Source organism: Triturus cristatus, chromosome 8 (assembly GCF_964204655.1).
Source record: "Triturus cristatus chromosome 8, aTriCri1.1, whole genome shotgun sequence".
Taxonomy (NCBI): Eukaryota; Metazoa; Chordata; class Amphibia; order Caudata; family Salamandridae; genus Triturus; species Triturus cristatus.
This window is the reverse complement of record NC_140591.1, coordinates 816667030-816688567: the sequence shown is the minus strand read 5'-3', so window position 1 is coordinate 816688567 and position 21538 is coordinate 816667030. Positions and strand designations below refer to the sequence as shown.

The 21538-nt window shown below is 43.4% G+C and overlaps 1 protein-coding gene across 1 annotated transcript in view; it reads right to left on the bottom strand.

The window, feature by feature from the left end:
• Positions 1–21538, bottom strand: part of ITGBL1 (integrin subunit beta like 1) — a 1349590-nt gene that overhangs the window by 1187633 nt on the left and 140419 nt on the right. The window lies entirely within an intron of this gene.

The window sequence follows — 21538 nt, the reverse complement described above, 5'->3', positions numbered from 1 at the left end:
TGGTGACCCACTAGGAATCGCTTTTTACAACTTGTACGATTTTGTACATTAGGAATTGGGATTTCCTAATTGCGATTCGGTAAGAATCACAATAAAGAAATCGCAACCTCTAAATTCTGTACATATGCCCCCTAGTTCGCAAAGGAAAAAATCAATAAAAAAGCTGGAAATCTGCTGACGAAGAGTTACTGTTACATTTGGAGCTTATTTCCAAAATATTAGTGCTTCACAAAGAATTCCATCAGTACTTCATTATGTATCTGTTGCTCATGGACAATTTCCATCAACTCTAAAATTTTGCCCACCAAAATATGGCTCAAGTGTGCCTCTGCACATGCCACTTTTTTCTTGAGTGTGGCTGTCTATGAGGTGAAGCAAGCATGGAGCTAGATCCAGGAGGTCTCCACTAAGAGGTACTATGACAAAAAATGAAGGTTAGGAGAAGAAAGACAAAAGAGGGCCAAATTATCTTATGTATTTGAAAAAGGTAAGGCAAATTTGGTGAGTCGGGGATGGTAGAAGTAAGAGAAATAATAACTTTATTTTAGGGGAAACCAGTGGTTCAATATAAACAGAGGGATGATTATAAGTGGATGTGTGCCAAATTCCCCTGCTTGGGGGTCGGGTGGTGCTGAGGGATAGTTAGGCAGTGTGTTCAGAAAGCGTTATCCCAAGATAAAATTCAAGAAAGACACATGGAATATGTGAGTTGGTCATTTTCTTTTTTGTTTTAATTTGATGCCTTTATGGAGTTTGTGTTTTTATGAGGGGGTTCCTATGTCTTTGTTTCCTTGGAATTTTTTGTGGGTCAGGGTGCGTGTTTTTATTTGCTTGGCTTGTGTTGCATTCATATAGTTTTACATGTACTGCAGTGCCACGTTAATGACTCTGGCTACATGTTACTTCTTTATATGACAATGCAATCAGCATTCATGTTCTTACGCTTCTATGAGAAAGGATACTCAGAGTAAGTTGCTGCTGGGACATGTTGGTGCTCATCTGTAGGATGGGTGTTTATCCTAAAAATATCCTTCCAAATCACTTCATGGTTTAGTTGTCTCCATGATGTTAACACACCTGCTTTTGCTCCACTTACCCTAACTCCACAGAACTCCAGGGTAATAGGAAGATGCTCTTACAGCATCCACTGCCCACTCTCCTCCGGTATGTACATACCAGGTAGAGGCAGTGGAAGGCAGTTGCATTTATTTTGATGTCACCACAGTTATTGGGTTATTAGTTGTGCTGGGTTTGAGTCCTGCGCAAGTAATAGGTCAACAATTGTTTGCTTACTTGGGAACAAAGTACCCCCCTGCAGCAAATCACTCTCTCAGAGTAGTGAAGTAGAGAAGTCCAAGGCCTACTCAGGCGAGATGGTTTGGGCACGCAATCTCTGTTCGCTGGCATGCACTAACAACACGCAATAAATGATTGTCCAGTCAGTGCTTTTTCTTTGAAAAAGAAAAAGTAGATTTATTACACACACACAGACACACTACTAAATAAACACATACATCAATTTGTCATGGGGACATCACATTCAAATACAAGACAGGCCTTTTGCTTTTGTCAAGGGGTCACCACTGTTGCAATAAGTGGAATAATGGATTCAATAAGCATGTTCCTTTGCCCTTAGAATCAATAAACAATGCATCCTTCACCAACTAGGTTGTCAAAAAAGCACTTAAATAAAGCATTGCAAATCAACATCATGGGGCTAAGTCTTTCTTTAACCACCTTTGGTTATATAAATCCTAGCTGTAATACCAACTACTAAGAATCCCCACTACTCCCAAGCTAAACAACATCAAAACCCAGCTTTAAAAATCTTTAAATGTGGTGAATTGTGTCTGTGGGCCACTCTGTCTATGACCCGGAAAACATAGGCTTCATTTCCCAAATCTATTCAGCGGGTGAGAGGCTGCTACACTCCCCACTGCCCCCAAAGCGCTTAAAGATCACGTTGGTGGGGGCCCTACCCCTTCTTGGGGCACCATAAGAAAGAAAAATGTATGCAAATGAAGCCACGCAGGGCATTATGGGGTAGTCCCCGGCAAGAAACATTTATATTTACTGAGTGGCTCTGCCACTTGCTCTTGTGGGTTTGTGCTGCGGTGTTCTTTTATATTTGGGGACCTTCAGCCTTCGTTAACATGGGGGGCAGCAGGGAGGAGCCCTAAGGGCTCACAACCCTGCCAGTTCCCTGTGTGCTGCTCCTGTGCCGCAAAGGAGCCGACAACGCTTTTCCTGCCTTCCCATCCTTGCTTGTCTCTTCGAGTGAGATTACATGATGGTTCTTCTACCTGCAGCCTGGGAGCAGCGCATCTGGGAAGCGATGCATCTCCTTACCCCCTCCACCCTTCAAGGCTCTGTGTCTGGGGTCCCGAAACCCATTATTGCCGCACTGGGCCTCAGGATGGTATCAGGGCTAATTGCAAGTCTGAGAAAAGGGCCCCATGCACACCTCCTCCCTGGACAAATTAAATAAAGTGGAGCTTTGCCCTAACCCTCTGGCCTTGGCCCACCCAGGGGCATTTCTTTAAAAGCACAGCATTCAGATGATGATCTCACCACAGGTACTGCAAGACTTCTTAGCATCCATTTCTGAGGGATACTGTGGGCAAATCAATAAAGGCCCATATCATGATTATTTCTGGAAGGGTTTGGACATCCACCCAGGCAGGGTGTCTGAGAAGGAGGATGTTGTTCATAAAATGTATTTTCACAATTCTTCATGGCTGGAATGAGCATATCTTGGAGACTCTTGAGGGTCACCCATCCTCTGAAGGAATTCTTGTTTGGTATTATCATTTCTCTAATCCCCGTAAGCCACTGCTGTAGCAAAAGACTGATATCCAGAATGCCTCAGCAGCTTTAGCTTATGCTTACTAGTCTCTGAAGATGACAGTGTCTTTATCACCTAGCTTTGCGTTGGTGAACAGACATAATATCGAATTTTTAATATCGAATTGCCAAAATATCGAGTTTTTATATAGCATGGACAGAATATCAAATTGCCAAAATATAGTGGTGCAGAATATCGAAATTCAGGTAAGAAATATTGATTGTCATAATATCGACAATTACAATATAGTTGTTAAAAATATCTAATTTTTTTATAGTGTTTTAAGTGTTAGTATATGTGTTAAAAGTATGTTTTATTTTTGTAATGTATGTTTTCTAATTTGTGTTAAGTAATGAATTTTATGTTATTTAATTTTTTGCGTAATTTAATTTCGTAGTGGGTTGTGGGTTTATAAGGGAATAGGGTGGGAAGTAATTTAATTATAGTAAATTAAATATAAATTTTTAGGAATTATCAATTATTTTTCATTTAAGTTTGCGTTTTAGTTCTGTAGCGGGTCATGGGTTTATAGGGGAATAGGAATTATGTAATTATTTAGTTTTATTTATTGGTATTGATAAATAATTCACTGTTAATTAGTTAATAATTGGTGATTAATTGTTATTAATTGGTAATTAATTTTTATTATTTTTTATTGATAATTATATTAATTGTATTAATGTATTTTTCGGAGCGAGTTGTGAGTTTATAGGGGAATACGGTCGGGAGTAATTGAATTGTAATTGAGTAATTATTTATTTTTATTTATTGTTATTGATAATTAATTTATTGGTAATTAATTAGTAATTGGTAATCATTTTTTATTAATTGGTAATTAATTTGTATTAATTGATTAATTGATAATTATTTTAATTGTATTAATTTATTATTCGGAGCGGGTTGTGGGTTTATAGGGGAATAGGGTGGGAAGTAATTTAATTGTAATTAAATAATTATTGAAAATATTTGTGTGTATTGATAATTAATTTACTGTTAGTTAATTATCAATTGGTAAACATTTTGTATTACTTATAATTTTTTGGTATTGAAAAATAATTTGTGGTTAATTAATTATTAATAGGCAATTAATGTTCAATAATTAATATTTATTGGTATTTATGATTAATTAATTATTAAATGATTTGTCATTGGAAATGTATTTTTAATACATTTTTATTGGTATTGATAATTAATGTATATATATTTAATTATTAAATCATTACTTTCCCTACTGTTGCACTCACTGGAGGGGGGATAGTAATTTTTACCCTCCCGCTATCCAAAACTTTCCCTACTGTTGCACTCTCTGGAGTGGGAATAGTAATTTTTACCCCTACGCTATCCAACGCTTTCCCTACTGTTGCACTCTCTGGAGTGGGAATAGTAATTTTTACCCCTACGCTATGCAACGCTTTCCCTACTGTTGCACTCTCTGGAGTGAGAATAGTAATTTTTACCCCTATGCTATCCAAAGCTTTCCCTATTGTTGCACTCACTGGAGTGGGAATAGTAATTTTTACCCCTACGCTATCCAACGCTTTCCCTACTGTTGCACTCACTGGAGTGGGAATAGTAATTTTTACCCTCCCGCTATCCAATGCTTTCCTTACTGTTGCACTCATTGGAGTGGGAATAGTAATTCTTACCCTCCTGCTATCCAACGCTTTCCCTACTGTTGCACTCACTGGAGTGGGAATAGTAATTTTTACCCTCCCGCTATCCACCGCTTTCCCTACTGTTGCATTCACTGGAGTGGGAATAATAATTTTTACCCTCTCGCTATCCAACACTAAAAATATTGAATATTTTTAAATTATTTTAAGTTAACATATATATGTATTAAAAAATAAAAATGCATGTTTATTTTGTTTAATTTACATTTATTATTGATTAATTTTAAGGTTATTTAAGTATTTTTAAGTATGTTTTACTTAATTATATTTATTATTTCATTATTTTACATTACTTTTAAGACATTTAAAAAATGCAATATTTTAACAAAGTATATTATTTACACCGATATTTTGGATTCAATATTTTTGTACTTACCTGTTTATAGATAGGAAGTCGATATTCTGTCATTCTATATTTTGTCATCGATATTTTGGCAGGTCAATATTTTGCTCCTCGATATTCTGTCAGTGATCCCTTTGCATTGCCCATTCTTCCTTTTTCTTATTTCTGTACAAGCTCACTAGTAACTATCAACCAAGAGAGATGGGCAGTGTGCTCAGGACGTCTTCTGTCAAGGCAACAGTGCTTAGCTGCTCCAGCAGTTAGATAGTTTTACCTGGCTGGCCACTCATGTAGAGACAAGCATCTGTGTGTTTCAGCCCTGGTGGACTGTGGTAATTGATCGCTTTTGGACCCTATGCTGCATCCAGTATGTATTGTGTATTGTGGTGAAGACGCTACCACGGTCTGTAAGCTTACTCCACCATCAGTCAACAAGCGCACCAATGGGCCCTACCATTCAGGGTACATCCCAGAGTTTACTCTGGGTGATGGGAGCTCTGGGCGGATTCCCAATAGGTACTTGAGCTCCACAAGGCTCAAGTTCACTGAGAACATGTATATAGTCATATTATGATTCAATCAAAAGTAGGGAAAAAGAAGAGGCTGTGATCCAAACGGCTTCCAGCTAGTCATATATAATCAAAGGGGAATGGATCACTTGTTGCTGGTACCAGGGTTCAGGTGGCTGTATCTGATATAGGTAAAAAACCCTCAATCACGTAAGGCAATTAGTGGGCGGTATATCTTGGTTCTCTGCCTTTAAATACGTGATGGCATCATCATTGGGTTTATTCCATGCATCCTCCAACCTGGAGGGAACCACTGAGTCTTCCAGTAGTGATCAGGGAAAAAAATGATAAAATAAAAAAGTGAGAAGTGCTCAAGTGAAGTGGTTAGTTATGATAAAAAATTCCTCACGCTACCTATAAAAATACTTTTATTCTGATAGGTGCTGGGGAAAGGTTAAAAACATCAAGTTGCAGACTGGACGTATTATGGATCCTCTGCGATGTTAAACGTGGTGATCGGTCGACATGTTTCAGCTCTTGAGGTGCCCAGAAGGGGGTCGGGGAGCTTTCTTCAGGACCTTGAGTGAATAATGTGAATTGGGAAATTTTCCAAAATCATATAGAAGTTCCAATATCAATTCAGAGGGACTTCGTCAGGGGTAATACCTATATACAAGGATAGGAGGAAGAAGAAAGGGGGAGGGAGGAAGTGAGTGGGAGAGTCCTTGGTAAAGTCATATTATGTTCAGAATGCCTTCTCTATATATCTACTAACCTGCTTTTTCTTCCCGATAGATGAAATAATAAACTTTTGTTGTTGTTTTTATACTGCAGGGATTGGTATTTATTGCAGATAACAGGGCTTTCTAAATTATTGTACGTAGCCAATGTTATTTTTTATTCAAAGGCTAGGTGTAATCTTTCCTTTCTGGGTTTCTGCTCCAAGCTGCTTCTCACTCACTCCATTCGAGCACTTTCAGGGGTGCCATTATCTAAATTAGCATGAGATCCCTAATCATCCATACTACCTCAAAGGCTACTGTGAGGCACAGGGTCAAGACTGATTTGCATATGGCCATGTCTAAACTGGGGTGGTGTAGTGGGCAAAAGAACGATGGATTTAACCCAGATCTCTTGACTGGGGGAGAAGGTCTGCATTGTCAGCATTCCGTCCATCATTTGTTTGTTGTAACGCTTTTCGCCCTAAGTGGGATGGGTATTCCCAGACGTGGGACCCGTGCTCACTACGCCACTGGAGTCAAGCTATCCTGGCTGATGACGGCTGATAGCCAGAAACCGGTCCTAGGATGCTTGATTCCGGTCCAGGGAAAACATGGCTTGGCAGTTCGGGCTGGACTGTTCCCATGAGGCACAGGGTCAAGACTGATTTGCATATGGCCATGTCTAAACTGGGGTGGTGTAGTGGGCTAAAGAACGATGGATTTAACCCAGATCTCTTGACTGGGGGAGAATGTCTGCATTGTCAGCATTCCGTCCATCATTTGTTTGTTGTAACGCTTTTCGCCCTAAGTGGGATGGGTATTCCCAGACGTGGGACCCGTGCTCACTACGCCACTGGAGTCAAGCTATCCTGGCTGATGACGGCTGATAGCCAGAAACCGGTCCTAGGATGCTTGATTCCGGTCCAGGGAAGACATGGCTTGGCAGTTCGGGCTGGACTGTTCCCATGAGGCACAGGGTCAAGACTGATTTGCATATGGCCATGTCTAAACTGGGGTGGTGTAGTGGGCAAAAGAACGATGGATTTAACCCAGATCTCTTGACTGGGGGAGAATGTCTGCATTGTCAGCATTCCGTCCATCATTTGTTTGTTGTAATGCCTAAACAGCACCAGCATTGTACTTGTGAAGTGGTAAGGACTGGGACTTGAGTGGCCCTATATTTCGGCTTTAAGGGTAGACAAAGACCACCAGGCCGAAACAGTCTTAGGGGAAACTGCATAATTGATGACCTGTGTATGAATGATGTGGAAAAGTCTAACTTTAAGAATCGGGGTTGACTTGGACACTACAGAGTCTACCGGTCCCAAAAGGCCTTTCTGCAAAAAGGTGGGGGCCGAGGAGGTGGGCCTTTTTGCATCTTAGGCACCTTCACTAGAACTAAAAAGCATATCCACACCACCCACTGCACGGGATGCTCAACTCACAGACGTTTTAATGCATGGGCAAAGTGGGCTCTGGCCCAGGGCCCCAACCTTTCAGGTGGGCCCCCTGGCAGATTCACCTCCGTTCTCCAGAGTTTTGCCCTAATTACCTTGAATATTTCTTAAACAGTTTGTTTTAAATACTGTTATCCTTTAATTTATTTTTTATGTACCTGATGTGTGAGAGTCTAATACAGCCATTTTGCAGAGAAATGTTGTGTTTATGTTTCATGCAATATACATTAAAAAAGTTTATTTTAGATCAAAACAAGGCCTAACATTTAAGAAATGGGAGGACTTCACAGAGATTATTTGCAGTAATATTTGTGAGCTGCTGCTGTGTTACAATATTGAAAACACACATAACTATCCCTGAATATTAGATGTAAGCACATTTAGGGCCTTATTTATGAGAAGTGATGCATCACTGTGTGAAATCAGTAATGCGTCACTTCTTAGTGCGCCTTCCTTGCGACATGATGGATGCATTATATTTACAGTATGACGCATCATGTCGCAAGGAGTTACAGATGCGTAAGTATTTCTGACGTATCTGTAGGCGCAAAAGTGATGCATTGCTGGGGTGTGTCTGAAAATAAAGGCAACTCCAGCAATGTGTCCTTTCACATGGGGTAAGCCCAATGTGAAAGGGCCTGCATCAGTCTTACGACTGCTGTGAGGCAGGTGTAAGATATTGTCGCAATGGCGTCCTAGAAGATGCTCACTGAGTTCTCATAGATTTCAATGCAGCACTTCTACAAGGCTTTTTGCGGGGGAACATCCACCATACATTATACCTGGCGCAGGTATAACGTGGTGCAGGGGTTTACAAAGTGACGCATCTGCCTTGATGCGTCACTTTGTAAATAGGGCGCACCATGGCACATTTTTTACGCTGCCGTGCATCACAAAAAGTGAGGCACCGGCGGCATTAAAGTGAAGCAAGGCCTCATAAATAAGGCCTTTCGAATTTGGACGAGTGTTTCTTTGCACTGTAAGGGACCTAATGAAATGAATAGTGTATTTAATAAAGTGCACAGCTACTCAGACTAGTGTCCTGGCACATGACAGCGTGCGTAAAAGACCCATCAGTCATTAAAAAGCCAGGTTTTTAAGTTCTTCCTGAAAGAGAGTAGGTCTGTGGTTAGTCTCAGAGACTCAGGGAGTCTATTCCACAATTTTGCGCCTAGAAAGAAGAGGGATCTACCTTCAGTGTGGGCACGTCTTATTTTAGGCACAATGGCCAGGTTGGCATTGGAAGATCTTAGGGGCTAGATATTGTGTAGCGATTAACGCGCTTATTTAGGTAGCAGGCTCCTAAGCCGTGGAAAGCTTTAAAGAAGATGGTCATCGCTTTGAAGTCGATCCGTTCTTTTATGCGGAGCCAGTGTAGAGACTTAAGAATAGGGGTCATACTAGATCTGGGTTTAGGTCTCAGGATGGCTCTGGCTGCCATGTTTTGTACCACTTGTAGGCGCTGGACAAGGGATTTGGGAAGACCGAGGTACAAGCTATTGACATAGTCAAGCTTTGATGTCACCAGACCCTGCACCACGATCTTTCTGCTCTCAAGCGGTAACAGTGGCAGGAATTTTTTTAGCATCCGGAGTATGCCAAAGCAAGCGCCAGTTAGATTTTGGATTTTAAAGTGCATGTAGAGTGTCTTGCCTATGACAATTCGTAAGTTTTTTACTTTCTCCTTTTCCGCGGGCGAAGGCGGCAGATCTTTTGGCCACCAAGAGCTCCAGTCAGGCGTTTCTGGATTACCAAAGAAAACAACTTCAGTTTTGTCAGGATTGCACTTCAGCTGATTGATCTTAAGCCAGTTAAAAACCTTTGCGAGGCAAGACCTAATCATTGCCCCGTCAAAGTCGGTTCCTTTTTCACATGTAAAAATCAGCTGAGTGTCATCAGCGCAGGAAACAATTTTGGCGCCCTCTTCCTCTACCAGAAATGCAAGTGGGGATAGATATATATTAAAAAGGGTAGGACTGGGATTGGAGCCCTGGGGGACACCTACATTCATGGCCGGAACCGGGGATGAGAAAGGGGGGAGACAGACATCCTAAGATCTATTTTGCAAGAAGGATGACATCCATGTTAAGGCGGTCCCTCCCAGGCCGATGTTAGCAAGTCTCTCCAGGAGCCTCTCATGTGGGACTGTATCAAAGGCCACCAACAGATCGAGCAGTATCAGAACAGCCTTGCCTCCCTGGTCCAGCTTACCCTTGAGAAATTCAGTCACTTCCAGCAGAGCAGAGTCCGTACTGTAGTTAGCCCTAAAACTGGATTGAGACTCATGAAGGAGCTTCCCATCTTCAATATGTTTATGGATGACCTTGTTTACATGCTTCTCTAATACTTTGGAGAGCGCTGGAAGAAGGGAGATTGGCCTGTAGTTGGCAGGGTCCGTCGGTTTGACGTTAGCTTTTTTTATTGGTAATTTCAACATGTTGCCTCAGGAGACAGAAGCATTAAAGAGCTCGTTTACCGTGGGGTTTATGGTGGGAGCTAATAGGTTCAGGATATTCGCTGGACGTGGGTCGGTAGGAGAGCCAGACTTAATGCTTTGGAGAAGGGTCAGTGATTCTTCAAGCTGAAACTCAGGGAAAGCTAGTAAAGAAGGAGGATCCAAGAGGTGAAATTTGCTATTAGATCTAAGGTAGAATGCCAGTTCTTCCTCTGAGATGTTAGTGATGGCTTGTTGGATCACAGAGATCTTTTTGTGGAAGAATTTAGCTATTTTCTTAGACCATTGTTCCGTGCATGGCCCTTCCTTTGTGTCGGCTTTCGGGGCAGTAAAGGATTTAACTATGCTGAAGATTACCTTACTCTTATTTTGGGCATTTTTATCTTGGTTTGAAAGAAGTTTTTCTTGGCTGCCTTCACAAGAATGTAATGAGCTTTTAAGGTGTCTTAATACACTTTCCTGTCTTCAGGTAGATAGGATTTTTACGCCATTTGCATTCCATTTTTCTACAATTTCTTTTGCTAGATCTGAGGGAACCGTTAAACCATGGAGCTGGCGGGGCCGACCTTTTTGAGGAGCGGGAAACAACCGGTACCGCTGCACCAATGTTGGTTCAGAGCCATGAATCTATTGAGATGTCGTACGAGTCGGGGCAGCCAGACAGCTCCAGAGAGGAACGACCGAGGGCATCTGCTAACATCAGGATGGATATTTTATGGAACGTCCTGTAATTAGGGACCCTCTGCCCTGCGTTAGTCTGAGGGGCTGTTGTAGAGTTTTAATAGGAGGTGGTCAGACCAGGTAATGGGAAGAGGTAGGCTTACTGATGTGTCAAAGTTGTGAAAGATTTGGTCTAGGGTATGGCCCTTCTCATGGGTGGCCGAAGAACTAGATGGAAACATGTTGCAGGCCTGCAGCGTCTCCAACAAGGAAATTGTTTGAAGGTCTTTTCTATTGTCCATATGTATATTGAAATCTTCCAGAATAAGGCAATTGTTGTATTTTAAGGCCAGGGAGGTGGTGGCTGTATTAAGTATAGTAATAAAATTCCCTATTGCACCGGGACGTCTGTAAATCAGAAAATCAGCTATGCTATGATGGGCGATAAGGTACAGTGGAAGCCTAAGGACTCTGCGCCCTCTGTGTTTTTATCGGGATGGGTGAGCAATCTAGTTTTTGATTGTAAATTATGGCAACACCGCCCCCCCCCTCCCACTCGGTTGGTTCCTCCTAAGGATTTTATAACCCGTAGGGATGGGTGTGGTGATAGTAGGGTTGGAGGCTTCAGACAACAAGGTCTCAGTGAGAAATAAAAGATCAGGCTGTTCATCTAAAAGTAGGTCATAAATGTGTGGTCCATGCTTTTGCATAGAGCGACAATTTAAAAAGGTGGCCTTTAAGTACTCTGTTTTCTTATTGTTTTTACACTTATTGTTACATGGGAGGATCTTGGGTGCGAGTTTCCTGGGCTGGAGGAGAGACAAGTTGCACTTTTTGCATCGAAAGTCTACCTCAAAGCTCGGATCAGCCGCTGCACACTGACATAATGGCAGCCGCCTAAGGCTAAGCAGTTTTTCCCTATTATAATATAGTGGAAGAAACTCACCAGAGGGGAACTGGGCAGCATGGCCAGCGCTGGACGCCTCCGGGATGCTGACAGGCGCAGACGGGCTTGCCTATGGCAAGCCTTTGGCGCGCCAGCAGTGCGCCCGTTGCACACGTCCGTTTGCATCGGGAATATATAGACTAATGCCTTTGATACAAACTGGATCGCTAACGAAGCTGAGGGAGCGGAAACAGTGTGAGCGGAAGTGAGGAGCCCAATAGTAGCCCCAGCCCTCCGCACAAACGGCATATCAGCTGCGGAGGACCACGACTGGAGGAAAAGCGAGGTGCGAATCGGAGCTTCTAAGGAGGTGTAGGCAAGCAGAATCAAGTAAAGTGCAAGTGCGTGTAGTTAGGAGAAATTGTTAAAAAGCACAGAGTAATTCAGCCACACATATACAATTTAAAAAGTATTAAAAACCTAGCAACATGGCAGGAAACACTAAATCCTACCACTGTCAGCTGCACGCGTCCGTTTACATCGGGAATATATAAGCTAATGCCTATGATGCAAACAGGATCCAGCTGAGGAAGCGGAAACTGCGTGGGAAACAGGGGCTCAAATTGGATCATAAATCCAAAGCTGTTCTGAACAGGGGCCACCAAAATATGTTTGGCCCAGGGCCCCCAAACTCCTTAAGATGTCCCTGGCTCGACTTCAAAACTGTAGGGACTAGGGGTCCCAAGAAGCCTTGCTTCAGGAGGAGGGGAAGAAAGGCAGGCTCTTCCTCATCTAAAACCCAGCACTAGATTTAATAAACATGACCATACCACCTGTTTAGTGGTAGGTTCAACCTGGACATTGCAGGGACTGTGGGTCATCCCACCTGAGGCACCCGCACTAGTGCTATAAAGCGCAACCACCTCACCTGCTGCAAGGGACCCTCCACCTGGACACTGCAGAGACTACGGGTCCCAAGAGGCCTTGCTGCAAGGGAAGGGGTTGGAAGAGGTGGACCCTTATCAATCTGAGACACCTGCACTAGTGCTTGAAAGTGGGCAACACCCCTGTTGCATGGAATGCTGGACCTGGCCGCTGCAGGGACTACAGGTCCCAAGACACCTTGCTGAAAGAAGAGGGGGGAGAGGAAGCTTGGCCTTCCCCATCTGAGGCAACTGTACTAGCACTATAAAGAGCAATCTAACCACCCACTGTACAGGACGTGTAAAGGCTGCGCCTGGGCCAAGGGTGGGCCCTTCTATGACCTTCAACGATAGGTCCCTTGGACACACCAATACCAGTTAGAACATACCCATTCACTAATTCCAAGATCTACACACACATCCACTCATTCACCAAAAGTCCTATACAGTCACTCTTACATGCACTCACTCATCATATGTACTCATACACCTATACATCCTGTTACACACCACCACTCATCCATAGAGTTACTCACACACATAGTCACACATGCAAAGAAAGTATCAAACATCCATTTACTTGCATATACAGTTATACACACACCACCACACTTACTTCTACAGAAACTAACACATACTTACTCTCTTAAACAATCACTTATAGAAACACATACTCATTTATACAGGTACTCTTCCAATCTCTCGCTCTCACATATACTCACTTGCATACACCAATACTCACATATACTAGTTTAAAACATATGTAGTTACTCATAAAGACACTACTGAGACAGTCATTCGCTCACCAACACACCCATACACACACTCATCCACCCATACAGTCCTGCACACATACTGTCTTCAACACATACAAACAGTGACTCACTCATTCATGCATCTATGCACAAAGTAATACCCCCAATGAACCACACAGACACTCAGACACTCATACTGATACTCAAAAAAACAACTAATAACTCATCTAGACACTCATGTAGCTACTCACCAACCCATGCTGCCACTTATACACAAAGTGAGAAACTGATACAGATATTTACACATTTAAAGATTACTCACTAACCCATGTATTCACTAAAATACACTTAATCAGTTAGTTATACAATCAGTTTCACAAAAACAAAATCATCCATTTAGACACTTATATACCCACTTATTCTTCCATCGACCTTGACATATACATATATAAAACATATTTACATTTCACAAAAACACACATTCACTGGCTGATGTCATCAGCGATGTCATCAGTGATGTCATTTGAGATGTCATCAGTGATGTCATGAGTGATGTCACTGACCATGTCATGAGTGATGTAATATGTGACGTCATCAGCAGTGCATTGCGGGGGCGCGAGTTATAGTTAGCTGAACTAACTATAATGGGGGAATTTCTATGGTTTTGTATGAGTTGAAATGCCCAACTATCTATAACGCCCCTGAAACCTATGGTTTTTTCAGTGAATTTCTAAGGTTTTTTTAAATGCTAATTTCTAACTATAACGTGCCTGAAACCTATGGTTTTTTCAGTGAATATATATATAGATATATAGACATATAAATATGACTCAAAACCCCAAACTTGCCTCACATGTTATAGAGACATAGGAATCACCGGTTAAAAAAGATGATACACTGGATAAGGGGGGGGGGGGATTATCAATGCTACCATGTGACGTGTTCTAACATATTCAAGACCACTCAATTTTTTCCTGCTGCAGAGGGCTATGATTATATCAAACTGATATTAACATCAAAGATATTAGCTAATGGATTGCTGTCTCTAGACACTTGCACTATGTCACTGCCAAAACCTCAAATGCAGTTTAAACATAATCCCCCAGTAGAGGATCGCACTACTTCAATTGTGAGCACTCTTGTCTATACGATGAGGTCGAAGGGGCTCAAATGGAATCTAAATAGTTTTGCGTGGATTGGCTGGAGACCAGAGGCTTTGACACCTCACAGAACTCGGATAGAATTGCAAACTCGAAAATCCTTCCTACTCAGAAACAATCACAAGTGAGGGATTATGGAATGGAATGGAATGGAAATGGTATTTATAAAGCGCGACTGTCGCTCCGGAAGAAGCATCCTGGCGCTGACTGGAAGGGGTATAGAAAGATGGAATGGAGCAGGGTTAGATGGTGTTCCGTACATACTCGTCAGAAAGGCTAAAGATCCATGTTTTCAATTGTTTCCTAAATTGGCATTCCTTGGTGAGGGATCTCAGATGCTGGGGCATAGCGTTCCATGCCTTGGAGGCAAGGTGAGTAAGAGTATTTCCCCCTTTGGTTTTTAGGTTGAAGTTGGCTAGTGTTATTAGGTTATTGTTGGAGGATCTCAGGGTCCTCTGGGGGTTGTAGTGGGGATAGCGTTTGATCAGGTACTTGGGGCCAGTGTGGTTGAATGCTCGGAAAGCCACGGTTAGGATCTTGAATAGGATCCTTTTGTGCAGGGGTAACCAGTGGAGGGTTCTTAGGGCGGAGGAGGCTGAAGATCTTCTGGGGAGTTTAAGCACCAATCTAGCAGCCGAATGCTGAACACTCTGCAATTTTTTGAGAGTGGCTTTTTTCACACCTGCCAGGAGACCATTACAATAGTCTAAGCGTGAGAGGATTAACGCCACAGTTACCGTCTTTCTGGCTTCAATTGGTAGGAAATCAAAAAAATTTTTTAGGGATTTAATGATTCCGAAGCAGCTTCCTGCCACTGTTCTGGCATGCTGGTCGAAAGATAAGTCAGTATCGAAGGTGACTCCAAGGTTTCTTGCAGTTACGACGGTCTGAGGGGGGGGGCTGTGGAGTCCTCTGGCCACCATAGATGAGGACAGAAGTTGACGTTTTTCCCCATGGGAAGGATCTCGGTCTTCCCTGTGTTACACTTAAGATGGTTAGTTTCCATCCATAGGAAGACATCTTTCAGGCAGTTTGTTAGATTTTGTTCGGCAATCGTGGAGTTTTCCTCAAGCGGGACTATGAGTTGGGTATCGTCGGCGTAAGATGTAACAGTGATACCGTATGATTCGATCAGAGAGATAAGAGGTATGAGGTAGACATTAAAAAGTAAAGGACTTAAGATGGAGCCCTGTGGGACTCCTGATCGAATCTTTTTCTCAACTGAGCTCCTAGTTTGATGGACTGTGATCTTTCGGTAAGGAAAGATGTTATCCAATCTAAAGCTAGGTCAGAGATGCCGATGTCCCTAAGTCTATCTAGGAGTATGAGGTGGGAGATTGTGTCGAACGCTGCCGTGAGGTCCAACAAGATCAATACAGCGTTTTTCCTTTGATCTTGGAGAAGTTTTATGGAGTCAGTCAACTCAATCAAGGCTGTTTCCGTTGAGTGCTGTGAGCGGAATCCTGACTGTTGGGGGTGGAGGATATTATTCATTTCCAGATGGGTTTTGAGTTCCCTGTAAACTATTTGTTCTGTGATTTTACCCAAGACAGGGAGGAGGGAGATAGGGCGGAGGTTGGTTAGGTCCGACGGGGATTTATTTGGTTTTTTCATTAAAGGTTTAACAATGCCATGTTTCCATGCCCTAGGGACAGTAGCAGTGCTGAGGGAGGTGTTCACTATTTCATTTATAATGGGATTTACAATGTCAATCAGTTGATGCAGAATACTGGGAGGGCAGGAGTCAGAGGGGGCACCTGACTTGCATGCTAGGATGACGTCCTTGGTCTGTGCCAGGGTGACTTGTGAAAAGGTCTTTAGGTAGGCCGTGGTGTTATCTTCTTGTTCCTGTCTGAAGGAGGACTGGGAACGTTGGTATAGGGGGAAATCTTTCTGAATAATATTAATTTTCTCTTCAAAGAAGTCTGCTATTCTGTCGCAGAGATCTTGGGAGGGGGGTATTTCGGACTGTAAAGCTTTAGGATGAGTGAAAGATTTCACTAATGAAAACAGGGTTTTTTGCTTTTGTTTGGCCTCATTAATGGTTCTGGTGTAGAATTCTTTTTTGGCGTTTTTTATAGTAGAATGGTAGCTTTTCCTTAGTAGGACGTAGGAGTTTCTGTCCGCACTATCATATGTTTTTCGCCATTTGCGTTCTCCTTTTTTGCACAGCAGGTGAGCTTTGGCTACTTCTGGTGTGAACCAGAGGGCGTTAGTTTTAGTTATTGTACCTGCTTTCCTAATGCGTTTGGGTGGAGCACGGATTTTAATTTCGTGTGATATCCAATTGTGGAAAGCTTGGGAGTCTTGTTCGGCATTTCCAGTCATGCTGGGGATCTGGGTCTCAAGGGTAGGTTTGAGTTTAAAGGCTTCTTCTACCTTTTTCCAGTTGACCTGGTTCTCTGTATAATATCATAACACATTTACTCACAGTGTCTAGGGATTCCAGTTCAAATATTCCAGTAGCTGTAGATTCCAGCCTACCTAGAGATGTGACCTTTTTAAGCTGGAATGTTTCAAGCTTAAAATGAAAAAACAATGATGGCAACTGACGACAGTTTATTGAAGGCTTTGATGTTTGCCTGCTACCAGAAGCCTGGGCATTAGATACCCCCTAAAGAGCAGGTTTCAAATCTTATCATATACCTGCTTTAAATTCCAGTACAAGTTGGGCCTCTGGTGGCTTGTGTACTACGGCCAAAATCAAACTTAGCTGTTCAAATAAGCAGATTTGCCTCAACTCACCTGACATACTGGGCCTTAAAATTTACTTGACACAAGATCCAAAACTTTTTAATGTAATCTATACATCATAGGTTACAGCAATTCTGTGGAATCACAAACACTCCAAGTACTGTTTGATATCTTAGATTCATTCAGTAAGGAGTCTTACATCATCGTTGGGGGTGATTTTAATGCGACCTTTGAACCATTACTGTTAGCTAGGGACTTGGCTAGGGATGAAGGTGCATATTGGGGCATTCCTGAATTAACTGGTCTGCTACGAAAGAACTTTCAACATCTGCCCTATAGCTGGTAGACATCACACTCTCCTATGGCCTACCTGCTTGTAATGGTTGTTCTCCCTCAGAGATCAATAGAATCTCCATATTTAAAAGGGGGACCTACAGAACTCACATTGACTATATTTTACTAGACCTATGTCTGTGGGGTGAAATAGGAGACATAGCTGCCATTCAACAGCGTGAGGGTGATCACAATCCTTTGTCCCACTACCTAAATGGCGCTATGATCGGTGATCGATCTGATCCAACTGGAGAAAGAAAGGAAACTCTTTCTATCAACAACAACAGAAGGAATGTAAAGTAGTGGAATGTTATACAGTGAACAACCTCTACGGCAGCAATATACAGTAGCCTTATCCCAGTTCTCCTTTTCGGAGTCAAAACTTGAGAAATTAGCAGCTTGTATATCTAAAGCTCTCGCTAAATCTTTTCTTGAGCTTAAGGAATTTTTCTTAAAGGGTCAACAAGAGAGTACTAATAGGCCACTAGGAAGGCATTCATGGTTTAACAATGATTGTAGAGCTGCTAAGAATCGGCGTATTAATACTATCAGATAAGGAGATAAAACTGACGTATGTGCTGTTAGACCTGGCATCCTTAGTGTTATTTCTCTTGACTTTTTGCCTTCTGATCTCCTGCTTTGCTGACTTCATTTTTGTTGGCTTTAGGATTCTGCTAACCAGTGCTAAAGTGCATAAGCTCTGTACTGAAAACATAGTAACATTGGCTTATCCACAATTGCCACATTTAATTTACTTAAAAGTCCCTAGTAGAGCGCACTATGTGTGCCCAGGCCCGAAAATTAAATGCTACAAGTGCACCTGCAGCACTAAGTGTGCCACTCACTCAGTAGCCCTTTAAACATGGTTCAGGCCTGCCACTGGAAAGCATGAATGTACAGTTTAAACTGCCGTTTCGACCAGGCAAGTTAACTTACTTAGCAGGCTCATGGGCAGGGTGCAGTAAATTTAAAAGATAGGGCATGTACTTTTGAGTTTCACATGTCCTGGTAGTGAAAAAACGCTACATTCATTTTTCACTACTGCAAGGCCTGTCTCTCTCATAAAATAACATTGGGATTGCCTTAAAACACCTTTTAAGTGAAATTTCCAATTGGGAAAATATAGAAATTTGAAGTTTAGTGTCTCTGGACTCACAATTTAAAGTCACAACTTATGGTGAAGTTTGATTTTAAATTATAAGTCTGAAAATGACACTTGTAGAAATGTGTCATTTTCTTACTTTAAACATTCTGCGCCTGGGCGCTGTGCTATTCTTTGTCGGCGCAGAGAAGGCGTTTGATAGGATGTGCTGGGCATACCTCTTTGACGTCCTTCGGAGCTTCGGATTTGGCCCCCGTTTCATCGAATGGGTGCAGTGCATATATCATGCCCACGAGCATTTGTCAGAGTTAATGGGGTCTCCTCATCCCCCTTTGAGATTGCATAGGGCACGAGACAAGGGTGTCCCCTTTCACCCCTCTTATACGCCCGTTACATGGAACCCCTTGCGCAGAAAATCCTTGACCACCCGGGCATCCAGGGCCTCAAGTTTGGAAGTCACATCCACACGATAAGCCTCTACGCAGACGATGTCATCTTGTCCCTTGCGCAGCCTCTTACCTCCCTTCCCACGCTGGTTGAAGAACTCGAGTCCTTTGGCCGGCTCCAAGGTGAACTTTGGCAAGTCCCAGGTCCTTAATTTGTCCTTACCACAAATGCAGGTTGAGGCCCTTAAACAGTCTCTTCCCCTGCACTGGTCCTGCGAGCCTGTGTCCTATTTGGGCATCCTTCTAACTCCCTTGCTCCCACGCACACTGGAGCTGAACTACACGACTCTGGTGGCACAGACACGGAAGGCCCTGGATGGGTGGGCCAAACATAATTTGTCATGGTTTGGGAGATCGCAGCGGTCAAGATGATGATTTTGCCGTGCATACTATACCTCTTCCAGACCCTCCCGGTAACTCCGCCGCCTAAAGCCTAGCGAGCATTACAGCTTGCTCTGAATAAATTCATTTGGGGCAATAAGAAGGCACGCCTTTCGGTGGCACAATTGTCATGCCCCAAGGAGGATGGAGGGGTGAAGCTGCCACTAGTCCACAGATATTTACAGGCCGCGCACCTGCGGTATTTGCTGGAATGGAACCGCCCACTTTTGGAGAAGTACTGGACCTTTATGGACCAGGCAGTAGCTGGCGCGAATGTCTGGCGCGAAATCTGGCTTTCCTGCCGATTGCGCTCTTGGGACCTTTGCTTCTCCCCAGTTACGGCAGCTACCATGAGAGTGTGGGACGAGGTGGCACTTTCAAAGGGCCTCACTACCTTACCCTCCCCGATGACTCCAATGGTGGACATCCCAGATTTTCCCCAGGGTAATAAGACTGCGGTTGCCCAGAGATGGAGGGAAGCTGGTTGCAAGCCCTTGGGCTATCTACTTGATCTCAACGGCATTAACCACTTTAGCCAAGCTCGCCACGACCTTGACCTTCCTTGCTCTGATGAATTTTATTATTTGCAACTCCAACAGTGGGCTACCTCTAAGGCCTACCTACCACATGTCTCTCGTAAGCTTACCCCTTTCGAGCAATGGATAGTGAATAAAAAAGATGACAAAAATCTAATAGCAGAACTATATGTTCTCCTTACTCAGCGCCAGATAGGGAATCGCTCTCATGGCCTACTTCGGTGGGAGGTGGAACTTGGACGGGCCGTCACGGAGAAGGAATGGGACAGCATCCACTACAGAGCACATCACACAGCATACAGCACGGCAGGGACTGAATCCGCGTATAAGGTCGCATCTTATTGGTATCTTACCCCGGCTAGGATACATCAATAGAATAAAAACCACACTGAAGAATGCTGGCGAGGCTGCGGCTTGTCAGGCTCCCTTGCACATCTTTTGTGGCATTGACCGAGGCTAGAGCGATTCTGGGTGCGGGTTCTAAATTACATTGATGAGGCATTTGACACCGAGATACCTTGCTTCCCGGCTTACTGGGGCTATCAAACCCCCTCACCTTCCCATTGTGGTCACTACACGGTTGGCAGATGGCGTTAGCTCTCCTTGCAGTGCGGCAGACGATATTAGTGCATTGGGGCACTGCTACGGTTCCAGATCGTTCGGCGTGGCTCCACAGGCTCTGGATGACCCTGGCCATGGAGTGACTCTCGCTGATCCAAAACCAGAAAGGCGAGAAATACGCCGAGCTTTGGGCTCCATTCATAGTATTGCTATCGAAAGATCTTCGTGAGGTCTCTTGCCATAAACTCCTACAGGTGCTACGTTTAATACCCCCTACTACGGAATAAGTGGGGCCCCTGCTAGGCGAGCGGGAGGGACTGGGAGCGGGCGGGATGGGATCTTGGGGTCACTATGCTGCTTTTGACATCTTGATACGGGTCCCCCTTTGTTTTATTTTGCTTCTCCTTTAGGGGTGGGTGGGAGGGTGGGATTAGTCTTTCTATTTGTGGTTCCTCTTTTCAGGTGGGCTCTCGTTTCTGAACCGGCATTGTCCTTTGAACATACATGCCATTCCAACTTGCTAGCTTTGATTCTGTGCGTTGCCAGCCTCCGGGATGTCAGCTTTAACAAGGTAAACCATGTACACACTCAATGCATTGTCTTTAGCCGCCGGCCCCTGTGGTTGTAGGCAATTGGTTGTGTGAAAATGTTGAATCACCTACCAAAGAACTCAATAAACAGATTTGTTCCATAAACATTCTGCGCCTCACCCATCTCCGATCGCACATCTGGGTTGGTTGACAGCTGGATTATGTGCATTTCCCTCTAGACAGTCATACAAAGGGATGACATTTTCATCCTGATGGCCCATCACCAGGCTGATGGGCCTTTCTTATGTAGATTGGGAGGGAGGTCTGACACTTGCACCCAAACAGGGCTCCGCCTGTCCCCTCACAAAAACTGCATACCCTCTTGTAGTGAGTCTGGAGCCGAGGCAGGAAAGGCAGTCATTCAAAGGCCTCTTTGATGCCTCCCCCACTTCAATGGCACATTTGGGTATAAGTACTGGACACCTGACACCACTAAATCAGAACTTTGGTTGAAGCAAGGACATTCTGCCCATAAGAAGAGCTGCTGTGATGTAAGAGGGACTGCTA